The 24,066-nt window shown below is 38.2% G+C and overlaps 1 long non-coding RNA gene across 1 annotated transcript in view; it reads left to right on the plus strand.

The window, feature by feature from the left end:
• The window catches only part of LOC118913191 (uncharacterized), a 141,010-nt gene that overhangs the window by 60,832 nt on the left and 56,112 nt on the right, over positions 1 to 24,066 (plus strand). The window lies entirely within an intron of this gene.

Here is a 24,066-nt window from a genome sequence, read left to right on the forward strand (position 1 = left end):
TCATACACTAAGACTCAACATTTTGGACTGTAGATAATCTTCACTATTAGCCTTATTTCATTATGCCCAGCCATCCTGCTATGAGTATGTTCAGGCACATTGCTTTAAAGTTAATTAAACTAAATTTGAGTATTTTAAAAGTCCCCTGTGATTCCCTGAATTAAATGTAGGGTGTGATGAAGACAAATGAAAATTCTATATCTGGGTGCCAAAAATAAAATTTCAGGTGTAGGGGCATTCACTTGGGTTAACTAAGGAAGTATTCAAGTCTCTTTTTAGTTCTCTCATTCTTTGAAATCTGAGCACCAACATTTAGCTTCTATTTGATTAGAGATGTGTTAGTCTTGGCATTTAGAAAACAAAAGTTAAATATTTATATTGGCTATATAGAATAAAAAGAAAAAATTGCTGATTGGTCACTAGGACAATAACAAGATCTTTTGAAACTCCTAAGCATATTTTTGTTGGTCTGATGCTCTAGTTTTTGTTCAGTCATGACTCATCCAAGTGTTTTCATAGAGACAAGTTTTTCCAGATCTAAAAATCATTAAATGATGTCTGATCATAACAAAATATTCTGTTTTTTTGTAAATTATCTTTTAAAAGCCTGTTAACCATATCTTCATATGAAACTTACAGTTATATGTTAAAATTGGTTCTTATTCTCAAAAACATTGAAACTTGCTGGACACTGTATGTCCTAATAATAAACATAAGCCATCTCTGTATTGATACTGTGGCCTACTCAGGAAGACACTACTATTCTTTGATGAGTTTTTGAAAGCCCAAGTAAATTGTTTGTAGAGGCAGCAAGATTTGGAAAAAGAAATGCTCCACCTATTCTTATTCCAACATCTATTCTTACTCCAAATCTATTCCACTTTAGAGTTACTGACATCCTGATTCTCAGTCTATCTAAGAAGAAAAATCTTGGTCCAGGGTCAGACCAATTTGTCTGCTGCAGCTAACAGACTAATAAATTGGCACTCCTTCAAATCTATATTTCTTCAATATTATTTTAATGTTTTTTTGAAGGTGTGTAGGAGGAAAGCTGGAAAAGGAGGGGCTAGGGGCAGCCTCAATCCTCCCTTGATTTCCCGAGGCAATTCAACTGCAGTCCAAACTTGCATACCCCACTCAGGAAAAGGACACCTATCTTGCTTTAAAGTCAGTTTCTCACCATCTACTCAGGCATACTCCTTGGTATAGCCCAGATGTTAAAAAATTAGAACCTGACAGGATACAAAGAGAAAACAATGTTATTCTTTTCCTCACCATCCCTTAAATACTTTCTGTGGGCTAGTTCCTTCCCTTCCAATGGATGAAATCTTGGCTTTTATATTCATTTATAGATAATATTTTAAAAGTCCACCAGGAAGTTCTAGTCAAAGTACAATATAAGTAATTAAAATATTCATTCCAATATAGTAGTCAAAACTGCAAACTTCAATCAAATTGAAGTTTCTCTCTTCCTCTACATTGATCTGCTTCCAGATGAAAGCCTTTACAGTAGTTCACCCTTATCTTGGGGGATACGTTCCAAGACCTTCAGTGAATGTTTGAAACCACAGAAAGTACTAAACTCTATGTATACTATGTTTTTACCTACTTCTTCCATGTTCAGTAAATATTTTTCTGAGCTATATCAAGGAAACACACAACTGCATTTCATATAATTTGGAGCTGTATCTCTTTCTCTTTGCATCTCATGATTCCTGCCCTAGTCTCTAGTCATTTGCAAATAGTTGGCCTGCACTACTGGGGATCCCATCTACCCTCCAGGCAAAGTCTGAACCATCCACTCCCCAGTTCAGACTTCTTTTATCTGCCATGCCAAGGCAGACTTGGGAAACAGCTTCACCAGAGCACCCTTACAGCCTTGTTCTCTATGTGGACCACATAGGCAAAGCTTGACACGCTCTGAGCCAAGTGTTGGCCAAACACCCTGTGATTCCTCCCAGAACAAAGGGAGATAAGCAGCCTTGTGAGGAGCTGCCCAGCACAGTTTCTCATCTGCCTTTCTATCTTGTATGACACTGCCACAAGACCATTTCTCATCCATCTCCCTAATATCGGCTGAGCATAGGGCTTTCCATACACTTGTCCCCTCCCACCTTGGGGTACAGATGTAGACTCTATTTAAGTCTACACAACTGCTTGACTGTAATTTAGAGTTGGCTCCTCACAGCAGATTGGCCACTACCCACACCACCCCTCATATTTGGCGTCATCTCCACCCCGTCCTATGGGAGAGAGACCTTGGAAACGGCCTTTTTTTATGTTGTTAGAATCTACCTGAATCCACTTGGGATCACTGTCATTTTGCCAGCTAAATCTCTGGAATTGTGGCAAGCCAACCTAGCAGTTTCCATAATGATCCTTGTGCTCTTACCCGCCTACTGCTGCTTACAGACTGCTTACCTGCCTGACAGCAAGATAGCTACAGTCCCTTCTCTTTATACTTCTCTGGTCTGTTCCCTACAAGTGTCAAGGACATAAGTCAGATTTTTAAACTGGTTTTCCTGAAGCTCTTCTTCTTTGAGGTAGAGGTTAGCATCCCCTACTACTCCAACATTGCCAAGGATGGCATAGCCATAGTATTTCAGCAATTTTCTCCAAAAAATACTCCCCTCACCAACATTTTCGACCCAAGTCTGTTTATTTCCTCAGCTGTTTGCCTAAGCCTTCAAAATTGATTGACCTTCTTTGCATGTTGGTTTAGCAATTCATTTTGGAATGTGAGCACAACTTATCTATGACCTATTGTGTTATTCTCAGCTTTTGAAGTGTCAGCTTAAATGAAGACAGAAAGAGTTCTAAGCAAATCTTTGGCTGGTTTAACATCAACCGTACATAACATATTCAAATTATTCCTTCTAGTAACAGAACAATCTTCCTGAAAGAAATTCTGGTTAAAAACCAAATTGTATTTACCCATCTTGTTACATTATTAGCTATGTTTTATCACCCTTTATAGTTTGCAACTTTTAATAATGTCCTAACTGGCCACCATTTATTCCAGCTTGGGTGCCAACCACATAAAAGTTAAACTCCAGGAACCATGTTTAGTTCCAGGCCACCAAGCAGGCAGATCAAATTTAGAGAATGTTTAATGTCTAGTATTCACTTCTCATTTGCCTGAGAAGGCAAGAGTTAACTTCTGAGCACATCTCAATCACAAAGTTGTTGAATATATGTCTCTTGCTTGCCTTGATTAAATAACTGCAAAGCCCAGAAATTGCACTGAGCTTTTTAAAAGCTTGAAGCCCTGGGAGCTTTCATATTCCTTGTTGTATCTGGCTGAATGCAGGTGTGGCAGAGCCTCTGACGTATGGTCGGCCCTGTGAAAACTTTGTGGAGGACCTGCTTTGTTATCAGCGCCTCTGGTACCCCCTTTTTTTTGCCTTCTCCCCAACAAGAGCAACTAGTACCCTTATAGTTCCACTAAAACCTACCTTCTCAGGGCTCAGCCCTCACTCAGAACCACATTCTCCTCCCTTATAATAAAACTCACTTGTCGTGCCCTTATTTATTCTGACAGGTGCCTGCTCTGAGCTTATGACGAGGGTTCTGACTTTCCTTGCTTTGTTTCCTCTCTTCTCCTGCCCCACTGGGAAATTCTTGCTTCTACACATAGATTCTTTTGGATTTTTATAAGAACACTGGGAAAGGGAAGGAGGAGTCAGACAGGAGATAACAAATTAATAAATTTATCCCGAGATGATAATAACTCATAACAATGTATTATTCACTCCCAGAGTATTCAAAAAAATTAGACCCTAATGGTGGAATTTTTGGACATCATAGCAGAGTGGAAGAAGTGGCAACCTGAGGCGATGAAGTGTCGTATTAAACCAAGAAAAGGATATATGTACCACTCTTTCTCCTCCACTTAAAAATCTGGCTTTGTTGAAAAGTTCTCATACCTTTCTGTGTAAATCCTTCAACACGTTTTACAAAATATACACTTGTTTATAGTATTACTCTTGTAATAAAAGTAGATACCAATTGCTGAGCATCTATGAATAAGCAGGTACTATACTAGGGATTATACATGTTAGATATGGCAGACTGATAGTTGGCTTCCCAGTGAATTCTCTCCTTCAACAGTAATGGACTTTAGACAAGCACATGTTTATCACCTTGAGACTATTTCCCAGCTTACCTTACAGGTAGGTAGCCATGTGACTAAGTTCTTTACAAAAGAATGTGGGCAAAGTGACATGTACAAGTTCTCCATCACTTTAATAAGTAAAAATTTCTTGTCTGCAATTGTCTCTCTCTTGCCTCTTTTCTACTGTATGGAATGCAGATGTGTCCATAAACTAGATTGGCTGTGCACATAGAACAAGAACCCAGGTAATGGAAAAGCAACACAATGAAAAGTACCTGAGTTCCTTCCTCTCTGTGTGCAGAAATATCTGGTTATTCTGGACCAACCAGACTTTTAGCAGAGATAGAAATAAGCTATCTTGTTTGAACCACTGTTATTTTTTATCTCATTCTTATAAATAACTTTAGCCCATATTCCAAGTAGCATCTAAGCATAATTCTGCTTTCAAGTCCCTGAGGTATTATTATCCTTATTTTAAAATAAGGAAATGTCTACATTATTATCTTTATTTTGTAATAAGGAAATTAAAACTAAAAGATGAACTAAAATTATATTCATTCAAATATAAGTAAAAAAGTATAAGATCATGTAGTATAGTAGCTGAACCACGATTTAAGTTTATATTTGACTTCAAAGTCAGATACTTTTCCACTCTGCTCTATTGTTTATAATCTCTAAGTCAATTTATAAATATAACATGACCCAATGTATTTTTCTTAAAAGAAGTTATAGTACATTTAAAGTGTCCTAGATTTTTCATGCCGAAAGGTTTGTGCAACTCATATTAATATAAGGAAAGAACTTACACACAAATGCCTCTCCTTATTTTATGTAACATATGTAATGCCATAGTCCATTTGGCTCACTCTAGAGTGGTATGTGAGCCAATAATTCTCAAACTTTAGTTTTAAGGCTCCTTCACATTGACAACTTACTGAGAACCCCAGGAATCTTTACTGTGAGTTATAATCTACTATTATTTACTGTATTCAAAAATAAAACAGACATTTTTAAGTGATTATTTATTAATTTATTTAAAATAGCAATAATAAATCCATGAATATTACCATAAATAACATATTATAATAAAAATGGCTATATTAAAATACAATTAAAATTAATGAGAATAATAGCATTGTTTGTTTTGCATTTTGCAAATCTCCTTAACATCTGGTTTAATATAGGACATCTGGATTCTTCTGTTTATTTCTGCAGTCAATGTTGTAATATGTTGCTTTAATTAAAATATTCAAAAAAAATCCAGCCTCAAATAAGTACATGGTTGAAAATGAAATTAAAATGTTAATGGCCTTTTCAAATGGTTATGGATATTCTTCTCTGATATCACACCAAAACTCAACAAGTGCTAGCTACTTAAAGGTGAGTTGCAGGGTGGCATCTGAAACTGTATCAGTGAACTCTTGGTAGTCTGTAATATTAAAATCTATTGGTCTTGTCTTGCACTTTGATGGGATCTTTAATGCATGCGTGATTTTGTAACATCATGCGTTGATCATTTGGAAAATACTGAGTTGTACAATCTTCCAAATGTTGATACTTTTCATTATCAAATACAGAAAAATCACATATTTAATAATACCCACAATCTCATTAGAAAAGTTTTTAGGTACTGGGTAGCTGTCAAGATTATAGTTTATGTAAAATTTTTCCAAAAGGTTAATTTTTACTTGAAATCTTGCATTTTATCATTGGCAACTTATAGCGTAAATTGTTTTCCTTGAAGTGAGTGACAGGCTCATTTTGTTCATTTGAAGACCATGTCTCCCAAATAGCCAATTCTGGACAATGATAGTTTGTCAGTCTTGTTGTCAAGTAAAAATGGTGTTCTGTGAACTGTGATGTACATTTGAGACCAATATAAGATTGCATATTAATGGCACTTGTAAAAAAAAAATGGTGTTCTGTGAAAGACACTGCCTGCCTCAGCTCTCAACTCAGTGACCGAAGTGCTTTTTCTTGACACAGCATAGTTCATTGGTATGTAGCGGAAGTGCTTTACCTATGTTCTACCCATGTCGCCACACAGAATATTAAAATGAGGTATAGTCAACAATTAAGATTTAATAAAATAATAATTTTCACTGTTTCATCAAGGACGTTATTAAGTGAAACTGGCATTTTATCTTTATAATGTGAGTGCATGGTTGTGAGGAACAGACTGACTTGACTCGTACAGATGGGCGCCACTGCTTTGATTCTCAATAGAGTACCAGCAGTTTTACCCCCCATTGCTTTTGCACATCAGTAAAAATTCCATCATGGTGAAAAAGTCAAGCAATGTCTTTGCATTCTTACAGAAATAATTTTCATCTCACAGAACCCCTGAAAGACTCTCAGGGACCCTCAGGGATCTGTAGACCACACTTGGAGAATCTCTGCATAAACAAATATACAAACAAAATGCAGTAACCAGAAGAATTTCAAGAATGACTAAACTCTATTTGTGTTTCTCCAGCACCATGAAATAAATACATAACTGACAGCAAAGCTTCTAAAAGTCATTTTCTCTTCCATCCAAAGCTTTCGTATTACTGCTTTCTCTCCAACCCCTTAAAGTCTAATCACTGTCCATGGTTTTTTAATCCTTCTCTATCTACCTCTTTTCTACTTAGTCTCATCTTTAAGGCTCAAAATAGCTGGGTCAGAATGTGAGGAAAAAGGAGAAATAGATCTTGTAAAAAGTAGTCCTCTACTTACTGGAAAGGCAATAGGGAAAAACTTGAACATTTATATATTATATTTTGTTGTCACATTTTAAATATTTCTGAGAAGCTGATGGTTATGTTCTGTGCAAAGTATTGAACGTTCAGACTCAGCATGATCTCCACACTCCCAAACTCTTCCCTATGTTACAGGGTCTGGAAATCTGGAAAATACATTGCTAAACTCCTCACTGCCTCATTTAGATTCTGTCAGTAAAAAGCATCTTACACAAGATTTGGACGGCAGAAGAGAGGCCAGCCATTATCTTCCCAGTTGCTGGTAGATGCCTGGGTTGATAGCAGACATGAAGTTTATAGATGTTTGTGGGTGAGCCTTGTGCATTATCTAACTTGGTTCTTCTAGTAGCTGTAATCACTGGTCACTCACTGTCACTGTGGTTCCTGGGCTTCCAGGTCTCCTCAAGGCCTGTGGCGTTTCCCTGAGCCTTCATTGCCCTGGTCCTCCCAACAGTTTTGTAAGTTTGCAATTCCCTTTGTCTTTAATCATCTGCTCCTACTATAAGGTAGAGTGGTAAGTGCTTTCCTGGAAAAACCCTGATTGATAATAGTGTTATATCAATATGTAACATTGATGCAGAAAATCAAAGACAAGTATCTGGGATTAGATACCTGACCTCCTGAAACTGGAAGGCAGTTAAAACCTCATTGTCAGTGAAAAACAGGGTACTGGTAGCCCATAGAAGGCAGTAGCAAAATAATTACCTATAGTTTTCTAGAATGAGGTGTTTCCTGTGCTTACCATAGAAAAACCATTGAGGGACTACTGTCTATTATAATAGGACTTTAAGAGGGAATAAGACTATGAAGAATTTAGCACAGACTAAGGACTGTGCTGTAGGCTGGCTGCTTCTGAATAAAAGGTTAAGATTTCAAATTCTTAGCTGAAGGCACAGTCAGAGAATCAGAGACTTCTAAGACTACCCTAAAAATATCTCATATAGCCATATGGCTAATGTATAATTTTTTCATCCTGTAGGTTGCATAATTATAACCCAAATGGAATGCACAGACTTGCCAGGTCTCTTATGTAAAAGTCAGGGCATTAATTGGGAAAGAATAAAAATTGGAATGACGTCACTTGGGTGAATTCTAGTGACTCTGAGAATCACAAACTTCTAAATCTCACTGAGCAGCCCCTCCTCCTTGTTTCAGGAGATTAGCCTTTGCTAGCTTAAATATCCTGAATTGTCTTTCAAAGGGATGCAGGTTCTCTTTATGGTCCACTTCTGTCACTTTCTGCCCCCAGACTTCTAACTAGAGTCAGAGCCCAACAGACCCTGGGAGGATATCAGAAATCTGGAAAACATTAGTGGGAATGGAATCTAATGGTTTTAGACAAGAGAGGAAGAATCATAACTTAGAGTATAGGCAAATTTGTCAACACGGGTGAAAATTAACATAGATTATAGATTCAATGTTTAGTTTGAGTGGCTGGGAACAATCCTATAAAGAGTTTGCTTGATTGGTTGACTAAAACCAAGACTCAACAGAGACCTTCATTAAATGAAATTGATATAATAAGAAGAAAGTTGAAGGATAGGCAGATAAAATTATGGCTCATCCATCTCTTCCCATGGCCCCAAGGAGATCCCAGAGGACACTCCCATCATGAAGGCATTAAAGAATATATTAGAGGAGCACCAGCAGCCTTGAAAATTTCAGTGACATCTGCCCCTTTTCAGATTGGGATGATAGTATAACACTATTCAGAAGGGCTGCCATGAGTTGCAGAGCCAACTGACAGCTACCAGAGAGACAAGGGGCACAAGATTACTGTATTAGACAATAGGCCAGAGTCCTAATCTGAATGATTTTATCCACAGGGATCTTTGGCAGTATGTTTTTGATCATACTGTCCCTGGGACTGAAATGGATTGTCAGCCTAATCAAGTCTTCAACTCATTTGATAAAATTAAACAAAAATTAAATCTAGTGGACAGATATATGATTTAAATAGCCACAGTTACCAGTTCTCAGTCCTAAATCAGTTAATAGTATCCCTTATAAAAAGAGGAGACTGGGACCTCTTAAGGAAGGATCCAGTGAGATTTCAACAAAAATGTACTTTAAAATTTCCTTCTCATTTTTCCCAAAAGGAAATACATCAGGGTGATTATATACTCTAGAGGAAGGAAAATACCCAGACATTTCCAGATTTGTGGACTCTGGCTCTGAAATGACCTCCCAAGTTGTAGGACTCAGCAAATTATCATAGGGACTTAGGGAGGTCAAATAGTGAATGGAATTTTGGCTTGAGTCCATCTTTCAGAGGGCACAGGGGGTCTGCAAATCTAGCCTTGTGGTTTTCCCCCCAGTTTCCAAAAGCATATTTCACAGCTAATCAGCCTTTACTTCCTGACCCTTTTAAGCAAGAGTGATTATGATAGGAAGGGCCAGGAGGAAGACCCCAGAACTGTCCCCTTTCTAGCTAAGCAGTAAATTAATAATAATTCTACAACTCTGGAAGGCTTTCAGAGGTTAATATCATCAAAAGCTTGAAAGAATACAGGGGTTCAGATTCCTATCACATTCACTCCATCTCCCCTATTTGTCTTGTGTAAAAGAAAGATGAATTTTGGAGAAAAACAATGAATGGTCATAAACTTAATCAGGTTGTGGCACCAATTGTGACTACTGTCTCAAATGCACTATCTTTTCTGGAGCAAATTAATGCACTCTCTGGCATCAGGTGTGCCACTGTTGGTCTGGCAAACACCAATTGTTGTGAATGGAAATTCTATATTAAGCTTCTGAGAAATCCAGATAAGAGAATTACAATGCATTGAGGTTTTAGAGCAAAAATATGCTCTCTTCCACAGATAATTTGTCTCCTTTTGAGAAAAATTCTTGGAGTAAAACTAGACCCAAGTAGAGACTGAATGACTAAATATAGTCCATCAAGCAACTGCACAGCCCTAGCTGCCCATGGTGGATGGGTAGTTTGGAGTTCACTGAGCCACCGACTTGGGCATGGCTAGAAGCACTCCATTATCAAGGGCAAGTCGCATAAACAAGGTCATGCTCAAGCAAGCCTTGAAGACAAGCTTCATGAGCCGTTGGCTCAGATTCCCTGCACATAGTCCTGTTGCCTTGTCACCTCTTTATGGACCCACACCAACAGTGTAGTGCTGCTTTTCAGCCTTACTCAGGGGTGACCCTGAAAAGCAGAATGAAAATGGTCTATGATGGTTATAGGATGGAGCTACCAAAAGGATGAGAGATATTCGTATTAATCTCGCTGAAGCTACATAAAACATTGTGTTTTATATATCAGAGGATACAGTTTCAGTATTACCATCATCCCACCCCCCATCACCATGACACCTCACTCTGGCAACCATATATTTCATTAATGTTCACTAAATGTTCTCCCACCTTCAGGACTTGGTTTAAGACAATGCTTCCCTATGATTGACCTTTCCCACATCACCCACAATGCCATCTCATTGAAGCTTTTCTGGATTTCTCACTAATTCTCACTGTCTCTCTTGCCCATAACTCCATACAATTTCTTCTATTTCTTCCTGCTATCTTATACTTTACACTGATATCCCTTAGACCAGGGGCCTCAAACTCAAATGCTTAAAGAAGTGTAGCAAGTGACTTAAATGAGTGGCAAAGACCTACTAGTTGCACATTAAATATATGGGTTGTTTTTACTTCTTTAAAGGAATATGCTCTTCTTCATTTTTCTTAAAACTTGGTCCTATGAGCCTCTCATTTTCCACCTTTAATATACACATAGTACAAAAACATTTCCTAGTATTTTTTCAAACTCATTGATAAATGGCCACTAAAACTCAACGTCAGTGTGAAGAAGAAGGAGGGACTGATGAGGACTGTGGCAACTGAAAAACTCAAACCCAAAGTGAGGAGGCCATCACTCCATGCTGATTGAGTGTGCCACAAATGTGGGACTCACAGTGCCAGATCTTACAATTGTTCTGCAGAAACTGGAAAGTCAGATTTTTATGTGAAATCTCACCATTTCAAGTTTAGTCTGAAGTTGCTAAAGCATTTGTACCAATCAAAAATTAAAGGAATCTACAGAAAGGAGTGTGCCTACAGGCACCAATTTTCAATATTTCTGCTCTATGGTACCATGAGTTCCTTGAAGGCATGGAGTAAGACTTACTCACTTGTGTATACACAGAGCTGAGGACAATGACTGGTCTGTAACACCTTCTCATTAAATTTTGGCTCTCTTTTGTTAGATTTTTAAAATCTAATAAGATTATATATTGTCAAATTCTACAAGTAGAAGTCCCTTGAAGATCTTTTTCTTATTCCTTTTATATATTCATCAGAACCTAGCATGTCACTTGCATATAGCAGATGCTCAAACATGTCTTGAATTGTTGAAGAGAAACACATCAAGTGTTTGTTAATGGCTTGGTTTGACTTATTAAATGAGTGGCAAGATATTTCCTAAGGCTTAAGAGTAGAGAACATATGACAGATGATTCTGACAAAGAAAATTAGGTCAAGAGCAATAAACAGTGCTGCCCTCAGCAGGTGTAACAGAGCATCTTAGTGCTGCCTGCCCAAGAATGGAGACATGGGAGAACCCTGAGCCTTTTGGGAAATGTGGTGACAGGATAAACCCTGACTTCATATCTGTGGCCTAGTCTCACAGTGAAGCACAAAGCTCTGCTTCTGCAGTGCAGAGCTGCTCCGTGGCTGTCACTGCTGAATGTGACTTCTCAGGGAGCCTGCTCACTTATGGTGGGCACTTTAAACATGGCAGAACTGTAATGTATGGAAAAAGCTGTAAACAAAAGGCTAAAGAAATGGACTTGATATTTGAATTTTTCAAGTTGGAAAAAATTGCACAAATTCATAAATGTTTTCAAAGATTAATAAATTGAAAATGGTTGTTTTAAAAAATAATAGCAAGCAGTTCATCTACAAAGGAAACTAAATAAGTAATAACTGTATATCTATTCATGTATACCACTGCTGTATAACAAAACTTTAAAAAATGACAACAAGAACTATTTCATATGAACTAAAAAAAAATGGTAATTTGCTGAGTAAATATTGAATTGCATCCAACTTGTTAAAAAAAGATCAATTGAGAGTCTTTCCTGTTGAATTATCATGCCATACATCGAGTGATGTATTTGCCTTATCTAACAAATAATGAAAACATTTTTGGCAACATTTGAAATATGTTAAATAATGCATTTTAAATTTATAATAATGGCATGTTATTATGCATATATAAAATGTATATGAATTTGAACAGTATTTAGCACATGGAAAGTTTAGCAAGCAAAACTTTATCTCCTAATGCTGTTAGATAGGACTTTAGATCTTATTTATTTGAGATAATCAGCCCCCTACACTTCCCAACACTAATTTTCTACTGTATATACAAGAAAATATTCAATTGTATATAGAATTAGGTAATAGTTCCTAGTATATGAACTTAGATCAAAATATTTAATATCCATAATCATTTCACACTATATGTAAATCAAACCATCATGCTCTATGCCTTAAACCTGTAGGCATTGGAAATAGATCAGTAAACAAAAAGTCTACAAGGAGCTTAAATTCTAAACTGTTGAAATGCTACTATCCATTTTGCCTATTTGCATATTATGCATTCTGAAATAATTAATAATAACAACAACAATAGTATTTTACAACACCAAAATATAGCGCTTGACATTTCTAAGTACTTTCAAATATGTTCTCACTTAATGTTTAAATTTCCTTGGCCCTAAAGTAAGCTTGGCAGGTGTTACTATCTCAATGCTGCAGATGAGGAAACTATAGATGATAGATTCCCACAGCCACTGTCCTAGGACCAGTCTCATCTCTGTTTCACCTGCACAGTTGTAGAAGCATGAGACAGGCAGAGTCAGAGGCTGAATAAAGGAAGTTTGAAATCATTGCCTCAGAGAGAGCAAGCTTACCAAAGAAACATTAAGAATGCCAGGACCAGCTGGAGATTGATGACTGTGGCAGTCACTGGCTATTCATAAGTACTTGTATTTGGTTCTTCCTGGTGCATGGAGAGATTTTATTTCTCCAGCCCCTTGAACTTAGGTATGGCTACCTAAATTCCTTTGGCTAATATACGGTGAACAAAAACCTTTCAAAGCCAGTGCATTTGGCACCATGTGCCCTTCCCCCTGCTGCGATGACTCTGGGAACACAAGCTCAAATGGAGCCTCCATCCCCCTGAGCTCCTGAGTGACTAAGATGAGCAGAGCCCCTGCCGTCCCAGTGTAGACTTGTAGCATAGCATGAAATAAGACTATGCAAGCCCTTGATGTTTGAGATTTCTTATTTATGTTTTGCTTTGCTTCATCTTGTTTCATCTTGTTTGCTACCTCAGTATAACCTAGTCTGTCCTGATTGATAGGAAGCATGGGTTTACACTAATACCAGTTGGTCTGGTTGTATGATTGCTTTTTCCATAGCTGTGCTCAGCAGCTCAATCAAGTATAGGCACAGAAAACAGTGAATTCATCTGGGGTTGGAATTTTGTCAGGTGGCTGCAACAAAAGTATTTGAGGATTTTCTCAAGAGAGTGATTGAAACTGTGGTTCATGAAACTGAAGCTTGATTAGGAGAGAGTCAAGCAGGAGAAGGCCCAAGTAAAGAGAAAGTAGACGGGTCAAGGAACTGGTGGTTTTGATAAAGAGAGAATAAATGAGTAGTCAATCTTAAAAAATAAGGGGTTATGACTGAAGATAGGAAGGTTTATTAGAGATTTCTGATGTGTCAAAATTTCAGGTCATAACAAGGCATAAGACAAGAAAATGGAACTCAATGACTCAGCTGGAAGGAAGGAGATGTTTGTGTAAACAGAAGTCAGCGACCTGAGAGGCTGTGTGCTGGGCAGGCCAGCCACATGCACATTTGAATACCACAAAATGGTAACAGAAATTGGGGTAAAGAGGGAGAAAGTGAGCTAGATGCTAAAGTCACCAGTTAATGAGTGAGGAGAAGCCATAGAGGGAGACTGTGTCTAGTTGTCAGGAGCTTCACAGAAGCAGGAATTTTCATTTATAAGAGACTAGAAGCAGAGCAATGCTCTGTAGAATCTACTTCCCAATCCTGAGCTACACAGGGTGTGAGAGAGAAAAAACAGCCTCCACTCAAGAAGGTTGCAGGGCAACTAGTTTTATAAGGTGACAGCCAAGCACCTGTGGAGGTGAAAAGGTTTGAAGGAAGTTTGCCCGAGGAAGTTGAGGGTGTCGGTTATGATTTGCGGCCATGGAAAAGAAGTTGTAATGGCTCAAGGAGAAGGAGTTGGTGGGGAAGAATGGGAGACTGGATCGGGAAGAACAAAGCATTATTAGAAGGAAAGTTAGGGGACCAGAAACGTGTCCTTGGGCAGTGACTAAGGAAAATAGGCATTTGAGGATGGGAGGAATTAGGCTGTAGTATTGTGACTTATAATGAGCAATATATACATATTTGATTTTTATCCCCTTTCTGGCAGAGAGCTCCTAAAACCCTTGGAATTTCCTAAGTTTCTTTTGTTATGTTAATGAAGTGAGTTTTAGAAAGCATCTAAGGCTGGGGCTGTTGCCAGGAGAATCAACTCAGTGATTAAAGGATAGGAACTTTCAGTCCCATGTCAGACCTCTGCGGAAGGGAAGGGAGCTGGAGATTGAATCCACTGCCAATGGCCGATGATTTAATCAACCATGCCTGTGTAATGAAGCCTCCATCGAAACGCAAAGGACAGGGCTCAGAGAACTTCGGGGTTGGTGAACACGAGGAGGCGCTGAGAGAGTAGCACACCTGAAGAGGGCATAGAAGCTTGGTGCCCTTTCCCCATACCTGCCTTATGCATGTCTCCTATTTGATGTTCATCTGTATACTTTATCGTTTCCTTTAATAAATTAGTAAACATAAGTAATGAGAGCTTTCATTACTTTGAGCCACTCTAACAAATTAATTGAACCTCAGGAGGGAGCCTCTGATTTACGACCAGTTATTCAGAAGTACAGGTAACAGCCTGGACTTGTGACTCTTGGCTGAAGTGGCAGAAGCAGGGACGGGGGAGTCTTGTAGGACTAAGCCCTTAACTGTGGAATCCAGTGCTACCTCCAGGTGGATGGTGTCAGAATTAAGTTGAATTCTTGGACACCCTTCTGGTGTTGCGTGGGAAGCTCCTCTGGCTCCTCCTTCCACTGCAGACACACATGTTAGAACTGGGTCCAGAAATCCAAAAAGCATGTATCTCGGGGCTGTGTAGAGACTGGAGTTGCTTAGGGCTGTTGTTCTCAGTGTCTCCTGTGCCCATTTGTGGGTTAGCAGGAAAGCGAGACTTTGGAAAGACACGTTCCTTTTTTGTGGCCATGGACCTCATATAGGCTTGAAACCTGTACCTTTCAAGGGATGCCCCCAGGAATCCCATTTTTGCTGTATCCAATATCATGGAAAATACTCAAGAAAGTGCTGGTGTTGTTTTGCACTGGTTGCTAGAAGCCAGAATCTCCAGAACAATCAGGTAGGAGATGATTCATCCAAACCCTTCTCATTTATTAAATGAGAAAATTGAGGCCCTAAGAACAGCCCAGCATTGTGTGAAGTTTGTCATAGCTCTGAGTTCTTCTGATGCTTGCACCCACTTTACTCACTCTGCTCCATGACCCAGCCTCCTAGAAGAGCAATGGCAGGCCTTTGTCACAGAGTGGTAGCTAATATCCACAGCTAATGCTTATTGAGAACTCACTAATCACTAAGCCCTGTACATCATATCTCATTTTCCCAACAACTCCATTTGATATAGGCGCCATCATTATCTCCATTCTACATATATGGAAACCAAGGATTAGCTAAGTGAGGTAACCAAGGTCACAAAGCTACAAGGTGGCCCACTTGGATTTGAGCTTGGATCCTCCCACTCCAGAGGCCTCACTCTTCACCAGTATAATAGGCTATATCATTCACTGTCACATGTTACAGCTTGCCCACCCTTTTCTCTTTAACACAATCAGTAAAATAATGGCTTCTATCCCTCCAGCCCCTTTTTCCACTAAATACAGTCCCATATACCAGCACCTGCTCTGCTCAGACACCTATCTAGTGTGGATGTGCAAACACCTGTTTTGAGACTGGCTCTTCCTGATCATCCTTGGCTATCAGTTCCTGGAGCTACCCATCTCTGGGAATGCAAGAAAGGAGATGGATAAAAATACAAGTGTGAGGTACTGGGTTTTTAAATTTTATTTTGGTTTCTGAAGTTACCATTATTATCTGAGAATGACACCAGCCTCCTCTTTCACTGTGAGAAACTTGCAGGTGGCGTTAGAGTTGCTTGCATCTGTCAATTGCATCCAAATTTCCCATGTTAGGGAGAGCTGTACCAAAGTCACCTTTGTGGTAAAACTTGGAGATGGTAGAACAGACAGGCACACATACAATATTCCTGCTGTGTCCTAAGGCCTCTGAAGTTTCCTAAAGAGGTGGAGAACCTTTGACAAGCAGGAGAGAAGGCCTTTGGTTGCAAACTTGGCCTGCTCCATGACACAGGGTGGCATTTATTCGGCAAATATTCTGTGAAATCCTCGTGTGTTCTAAGCATGTGCTAGGTGCCCTTCAGGAAATCATAATAATCTGGGAGACCAAGTGGGCGAACAGGAAGTTTCAATACCATGTGGTAATTTCTATGTGGGAACACATGCAGAGTACTGTAGATGGCTTGGCCATATCCCCAGAAGTCTTCTCCCAAAAGATATCATGGAACTATAATGACACTGAAGCACCCATTTTCCTTCAGAGAAGCAGCATAGCGATACCGTTGGGGTTTATTCATTTTTGCTCTTTGGAATAGGCAGAGTCACAGCTTGATCATGAGTAGATGTTTGTATGCAGACCTGGGTACCTACAGAGCACACTAGAGGAAAATTGGTAAGGCAAGGTTCTAAATCCATTTCCCCAGCCTCATCACAATTAATGAAGTTGCCATCTTTTGTTCCCCTGCCACTCTGAAGCAGTGCAGGGTTGCCTCTGAATTGTTTTAATGATGTGCTGTTTTGTTCCTATGAGTACTCCATACTTTAGGTGCCAATTCACCTTTCTTCTCATAAAGAAGAGTCAGGAAAAAGAACATGAGGAATGGCTGAACAATTGAAAATCCAGCATATTGAAAAGGTCATGGTACCACTGCATACTATTTTAATTTTTAAGTGTTTTATGCATTGTAAGGCCTTTTTGACACTCCATTCTACTGACAAATACTAAAGAGGAGGTGGAAAAGGGCATAAATTATTTCATCTGCTTGTAAAACATGATAAGAGTAGAAAATGGTGCCCAATTACTCCATCCTTTTTGTAGCACTGCATTTGGGGGCCTGTTTTGGACATGCCTCCCTATGAGAAAGGTAACAGTTATGACCTACTGGTGTTTCCCACAGCGATAGAATGGAAACTAGGCATCCCTATAACTAAGCTAACATTTTAACCTTCTCTTCTTATATTTTTTTACCAGTTCTCAACTGTCACATATTTAACAGCTGATTTACTTTTGGAAAACTTCCAACTGGAATTCTAATAATTAACATGTACCCAGAGTTATCACTTTGCCACATGCTCATGGCTGACACTTGATATACTTGATCATCTCCTACCTTCTTCTCTCCCTGGCTGTCTCCCACCATAGAGGTGGACAAACCAAATGCTTGCTGAGGAATCTGGAAATGAAAGGTGAAAGGATCGTGGGGCATGATTATATCCTGGAGCTGCTACCCCTGCCTGCCTACCTACAGATGTCTCATTATAAGGGGAAAAAATGAACTTCTCTTTGTTTAAAGTATTGGAATTTTGATTTTTCTGTTACTTGCAGCTGGAAGTATTCCTAATGAATGAAGTACTTTTATAAACAAGATTTCATTGGAGCTGCATGGCAAATCTGTGGTAGATTTTCCTTTTTCTTATTTTCTGATGGAGAAACGGAAATTAATGGAGCATCAGTTAAGAGCACACACCTAGAAAAAGGTGAGCCAGGACTAAGTCCTGGGAATCCCAAATTCTCTGTGTTTTCACCATTCCCTTGCCTCTATCAGGAATAAGAATTTGAACTTACATGGAAAGGAAAATAGTCTGTTAAAGAGTTATTTGATGCATCTATTGAGCAACTTCATGTTCTTCTCTCTCTCTTCTGTTACTAAAGTATTAGCTGGTACATGATGCTTCTGTTCCCTCTGTTGGAGTGCCATATATGCCTTATTTTTCCTGCACTGTTGAAGAACTTGGGGTTAAATTAGAGCAGGGACTATGAAAAATACCTCTGAATGCAGGAAACACCAGTGAACCTTTCTCATAACCAGAAACATGGACAGTTATTATGAATATACCTTTGGGAATTGAAGGTAGGGTTTTCTCCCCTTTTTAACTAGAAGGTGAACAGTCTCAAAGTCTGCGGTTGATCCTCCTGTAATGTGCACTGTTGTGGCCTATCCACAAAGCTTTTCCCTTTACTTTACTGGCAGAACAAGGTATTTGGGTGTCCATCCTTCTTCCAAGTGACTAAAGAGAGGCATCCTTTCCCCAGTCAGAGGACTTCTGTTAGTCAGTCTATCGTGGCAGCTCCATTCCCCTGGACAGAGACCGGCTTAGGGTGGACATGTGACCTCGTAATAGATCATGAGAAAATGTCTTCTCGAGAAGATGGTCTCCTCTTCCTCTGGCCATTATCAGACTGGCTGTAACTCCTACCCTATGTCAAGACCAAGCCAATTCACTATGGATGGCAGTGTGACAAAATGGCACCTGAATCCTTAATGTTGAACCACTGCATTTAACTCTGGAACATAGCTACCTTTGTTGTGCCTGATAATAAATGTTTGTATTATTTAAACAAAATTGAGTCAGCTGAAAGCATGGTGCCCTGATATCGTGGAGACTTGGCCCAACGTGGGAGAACAACAGGATAGCTGCTATCTGGGACCACCTGGTCCCAGACAAAGTGGAGAGATTCCTAGGCAAGGCCTGAAAATTTCCCTTCTTACTGGTTCTTCCAGGTGGTCTGAACACTCATTACTGCTCTACTCAGTAGTCATGGTGTGACCCCAGGCTGGAGATATTCAGCAAAGACAAACTGAAAAACCAAATCGAATTAATGTGAATCTTAAAATAGAATTGTTAATGCTGTTAACTGAATTGAGCATGTTATGGAAAACGCTTCATGCTGGACCCCAATGTCTGAACATTTATCTTTTTCAGAATGAATGGTACTTTGGAATTTTGCTCTCTGCAAAACAGTATACTGTAGAACTTAAGAGAGTCTGGGTTCTGAGTGCAGCCTGCCAGAATTCAGATCCTCTATCTACCATTAACCAAATGTGTGGCACTGTGCAAGTTACAGTACTTCTCTATGCCTCAGTTCCTCTATCTTTAAAATGAACACATTAATAGCACCGACCCCATAGGATTTCTGTGAAGACCTATCATTTTTTATCAAGTAGTTGTTAGCTATTTTCATTATTTGTTGACTGGATTTCAAGCCTCCTCTTTCTTCCCTTCTTTTTTGGTGGCAAGTAAGCTATTTGCTTGAATTTGGCAGATTTTCTATGATTCTCTCTGGAAAATTTTTTCTATATGATTGCCTTATATTTATCCAGTTCATGACAGGGGAAAATAATATCTTGAAAACTAATTGTGCTGTTTTCTACCTTTTAAATAATTAATATTGTTACTACTAATAACATTACTATACTAAAAATCCTCTCAGTCATAGAATACAAACTATTTGTAACCTGGTCAATAAATCCTGGGTTCTCTTACTTTTTGAGGTTGTGTAAGTGGTATTGATTTCAGTAAAGACTCCAGAAAATGTCCTCTCTTTAGCTCATATTTCTTAGTGACTCACTATTCTCATGGTAGTTGTCATCCACCTGTACACTGTAATTTAAAAATTTCCCCACAAAGTGCAGCCAAGACCCTCACAAATGCTTTCTCAATGGGATGTCTTTCCCCAGCAGTCTAATATTTTATTCTTCTTTGCATATAATTTCATTTTACTCTTTTCAGAGAATTAGCTCTAAATACCCTGTAGGCAAGAAATTCTAGAAGGAAAATTATGGTACCTGGGTTTTCTTTTTTTTTTAGCATTTGAACTGCAGAATTCTACAGCAGAGTAAATGCACTCGTTTGTTACAGTCATCTTATCTGTAGAAAACAGTGCTCGTGCTTTCAGATAAGGGCACTGAATGTATTGATGTTTAAGTCATAATTATGATATGAAGACTAATCTGTAATTTTCTTGCTTAGATTTTTTTCCTTGATATAGCTTCACTTTATTTTTTATAAAGCTCTCAACCATAAACTTATAACCACTGACATCTTTTCCCTGCATAAAAATCCTTTATTTATTCATTCAAAATTTTACTGCTTATTCTACTGGAGACACAAAGATGAAGAGAACATAGGTTGTTATCTATAATTCTGTAATTAATAAAAATATTAAGTGGCAAAATTCAAATACAACTTAATGAAATTCAAATATTTATTAAACCTCTAGCTTCTACAAGAAACATCTATTTCTAAAGGTTAAAAGGGAAAAACAAAACCTGTACTCTGTTGTATTTAAATGTCCTAAAGAAAAAATCAGGGGCTGATTGAAGAATGATTCCAAAAGAAATTCAAACTAGGAAGATAAAAGCTGGTTGCAAAAGGTAGAAATAGCATTCATGATCAAAAGACAAGACAGAGAAGGTGGAGTAACATTAAAATCATACAACAGACACAAAACTAGTTCTGTTGCAAATATATATATATTTTTTTAATTGAAGGGAGAGAGAAAAAAGTGGCCACATGTTTCCCTATAACATAGAGGAAAAGGCTGAGAGAGCCTGGGAGACTCAGTAGATAACAAATAACATTAGATTATCTTTGAGAGATTTAGAACATTAATTAAACTCATCTCGTGGAAACAAGAAAAACTGGTACAGACACAGCTTTAACCCCAGAGTTCTGGAAGAAGGGCAGCCCCAGGGCGTCTGATTCAGAAGAAGTGAGAATAAGATGATGATGATGATGATGAGGTTGATCTTGGAGGAGAAGATGGCAGATGGGGAGCAGGGAACAAATAGCTACTTTGTAGGGCACCTATTACATAGCAGGCACTGTGCTCAGTGCTTACCTATCATTTCATTTATTCTTCTGAATGATCCTTGGAGACCATTATTACTCATGTTTTACCACTAAGAAAACTGAGGAGTGAAGAGGTGATGAAATTTGCACAAGGTCACCACTGGATGGTAACCTGTGGTTTGTAATTCTTCTAATGTCTCTCACTTGGGACAGCCTTTCAATGTCAGAGCTTCTCTATTCCTCCCCATCTCACTTATAAATCTGCCTCCTATGGAAACCCTTTCCAGATCCAGCCAGAGTCAGAAAGGGGGCATTTATAGCATACAATAGACCTCTCTGGATATAGGAGTTTATCTCTGTCTGTACAATAAACAGATAGACCCTGACTCCTGTTGAAGCAATATTCATGCAAAATAATTCTATGTACCAAAGAGAACAGATACTATTCAGGTGCTGATCCACCCAGTCTTTGGATTGAGAGTTGATGATAAAACCTTGTCAACTATATTACTTTGAATTCACAGAGAACCTTTCATCTGAAAGGGCTTTGTAGTTAGGAGATGAATGATTGCCCAGATTTATAGCAAATTCTGTGTTGGAGTTGAGAAGATAAATTACAGTTATAGATTTCCATATCATATTTTATGTGCAATGTATTTACAATAATTCCTATTTTCCATCTGGTTCCTTTTTAACAATTAGATAAAATTTAAAGCTCTACAGTCGTTCTTTTAGTTGGTAGTTTGGCAACATATTTTCAAACATTTTAAGTTTCTATAAATTAATAAAAATAATGACTGGTGTTTGCACAGCACTTTCAGTTTATAGTTCTCTTTCCCAGATAAGAATATTATTTCATTTTTCAGATGAGAAAACTAAGGTGAAAGAGTTCAGTGAACTTCCTTGTTTACCCCAGCTAATAAGAGTTTTAAACTTGGTCCTTCCAACTGCACATAAGATTTTCCTCCTGCCCCAAACTGCCCTTTGTTCCAAGTGTATGATATATTCCCAAGATTTTGATTTAGCTCCTCAACTCAGCAGTGTTTCCTAGAAATAGATAGGTGGTTCAAATTATTTTTTTTTTGATGACTGAGCAAATGAATAGGAAAGTATCTTTAACTCTTTCCATTTAGCTAATTTCCATATTTTATATCAAAAGCATCTTTCTATCATAAATAGAGACCTACCTGTATAGACAGAAAATGAGGTCTAGAGAGGTTAATTAAGTGCCTAGAGCCTTAGAAATGATTTACTAGCAGAACAAGAAACATTGAGCTCCAATTCTATCTCATCTGAGTGGATTTTTGCCTTTCAATGTAAAATGTCAGTCTTCTTCCAGCCTGCTGTTTTTCAGTGCGTGTACTTTCCTGATCATAAATGTTTTCTTTCTAGTATGCCTAGCTAAAAACACACTTAACAGAAGAGCATGACACATATTATATATAAAATGTAGTACTGTTGCTGAATGTTTCCCATTCAGATCTCAATGTCTTAATCTAACTGTATGTCATTGATAAGGATGGTTAATGATCAAGTTTCAGGCAAAGAAATCCATTTTAAACACTGCTCACATTAAAAAAAAATCAACTTGACAAAAAGAACCAGATATAGAGGTTTAAAATAAAGCTGAACAATTCCATGTGATTACATATAGCTAGTGGCAGTATAGCTTCAAATGTAAGACATTATTTGGCTTTGCATAAAAGAATAGGAAAAATGGATAAGAAGTATTCCTAGTATAAAAAGCCATCCAACCTTAGGACACACAAAGATTCACATGTTAAAAACATTAGGGAAAAAATGCATCTTTTTCATAAGCAGGTAGTAAAATCTTAATGGAGTAAGTAGTGATTAAGATAATCCAAATTCATTTTATAAAAAAAGAGAAGTTGGAATTTACCCTAAAATTTTATTAAAAATAACACTTTACTTTAATAATAATGAAGTATAATAATTTAATGGTCCTTTTTGTCTTAGAGAATTATAACTCACACAGAGAATAAAAATGATGCATCTCCTATGGCTTATTGAATACTTTTGTGCCAATCACTTCCGTTTTCACTTAACTGAACTTCTGTTACAAATGGTAACCTACAATAATTAGAATTTTACTTTTTTATCAAAGGAAGGCGATTGTATTTTCTACCTCAGAGAGAATCCAATGCAAAGTAGAGCCTGCATAATTACATACGTACTCTTCTAACTACAAGATCATAATATTTTGATTTTCCTTTACATCGCACACTTTCCCAGCTGGTGGGCAGCTTCTGTTTTCACTTTGTGGATTATATTAGTAATGGGGAAAGAAATATCATACACATTGTGAAACTAATGAGACCAACATTCTGGTGTCATTTGAGGATATGATAATACATCTGTTTGAGAGTCTTTGACTTGTTGTGACTTCGGCACTGCATGTACAGTGGCACTTATAATTATTCACAGCCCACAGGGCCTTAGGTAGCAGAAATCAGAATCCAAGTGCGAGGTGGGTATTCAGGAAAGGGGGACTTGGGAAGGACTGATGAGGGAGATACCAAGACATCAGTCAAACCGGATGATGCACACAGGTCCACACAGTCAGGACAGATCAGGGTTGCAGATGACAAGAAAGCAGAAAGGCAGCAAGAGAGAACACCTGGAGGGCCAAGTCCTTTTCCCCAGGGTCAAATAAGATTTAAGAGCTAATTTTCCACTTCAATGTTAGGCATCCGCTGATCTCATGGGAGTTAATTCTTCAGTACAGTGATTCTAAAATTCAATGTGCATATCAATCTCCTGGAGATCTTTTAAAATGCAGATTCTGATTCAGAAGGTCTCAGATGAGTCCTAACAGTCTCCATTTCTAATAAGCTTCTAGATGATACCAATGTTCCTGGTACAGGGACAACGTGTTGTACATCCAAGTGGTAGGCCAGCCAGAAATAGGCAAAGCAGGAAAATGGAAAACTGGCTAGACTGAGGGACAGAGGTTTGGGAACCAAGTGTAGTTTCTAACAAAGGCAGAATCTACATATTTAATGTATTTCAAATTAAAAAGACAAAGTTTTTTGATGGCTGCTTGTTATGGATTATATTGTCCCTCAAAAAAGATATTGTTGAAGTCCTAACCCCGAGTACCTCAGAATGTCATCTTATTTGAAAA

This window comes from Manis pentadactyla, chromosome 2 (genome assembly GCF_030020395.1).
Source record: "Manis pentadactyla isolate mManPen7 chromosome 2, mManPen7.hap1, whole genome shotgun sequence".
Lineage (NCBI taxonomy): Eukaryota > Metazoa > Chordata > Mammalia > Pholidota > Manidae > Manis > Manis pentadactyla.